Source organism: Penaeus chinensis, chromosome 39 (assembly GCF_019202785.1).
Source record: "Penaeus chinensis breed Huanghai No. 1 chromosome 39, ASM1920278v2, whole genome shotgun sequence".
Lineage (NCBI taxonomy): Eukaryota > Metazoa > Arthropoda > Malacostraca > Decapoda > Penaeidae > Penaeus > Penaeus chinensis.
The window spans coordinates 21,577,316-21,578,242 of record NC_061857.1 but is presented as its reverse complement, the minus strand read 5'-3'; positions in this window follow the sequence as shown (position 1 = coordinate 21,578,242).

Below are 927 nucleotides of genomic sequence, written 5' to 3'. Positions count from 1 at the left end.
TATTAATCTTTTTCATCCGAGATTAACAATTCACATACACCCCACGGACAAATACAAACAAACAAACACGCTCAAACGCACACGTGCTCAAACAAACACAAAATCCCTGACAGCCTGTGATCAATCTGTCGCCATAGTTATCAAAATTAATTATCAATGTTGATTACAGGTCGTTCTTCATCATCGTTAATTTGAAAGTATGGATTTAGTTTGATGTAAATAAGTTTCTTGTTCTGCTTTTTATTACGTTTTCGTGTTTGTGGTTTAATCTTTGTTTATTGTTTGGTTTTGTTTTAGTCGTTTTGTTTTGCCTGTGTGTATGTATACACACACACACACACACACACACACACACACACACACACACACACACACACACACACACACACATATATGTGTGTGTGTGTGTGTGTGTGTGTGTGTGTGTGTGGTCATAAATTAAGGAATGTAAAGTGTTGAAGGTGTATGTGTGTGGGCATGCGTGTATGTGTATGCGCGCACGCGTGTGGGCGTGTGTATAAGAACGCATTCATGAACTCTATTAGCTAAATAGATGAATAAGTAAATATAATAAAGGGGGATATATAAAAAGAAGAAATGAAAATAAAGGAAAATTGACTCCTTATCCCACCTGCATCAAAGAAAAAAAAGACGAAAATAAAGAAAAGAAAAAGAAAATATATTAGCTGTCGGTATTCGGAAAGTCGATTCGATCTGGACACGTTGATTGAACCGAAGCAATTTGGGCGATAACTTGACCTTTCGGATCGGAGGGGGGAGGGGGGAGGGAGGGGGTGAGGGGGTGAGGGGGAGATAAGGTCAGTTGAGGGATTGGGGTTTCTATTGTGTGCTTATTTAGAGTTTTAGTTTTGAAAGCGGTTGTGTGTGTGTGTTTGGATGTGTGTGTGTGTGTGTGTGTGTTTGGAT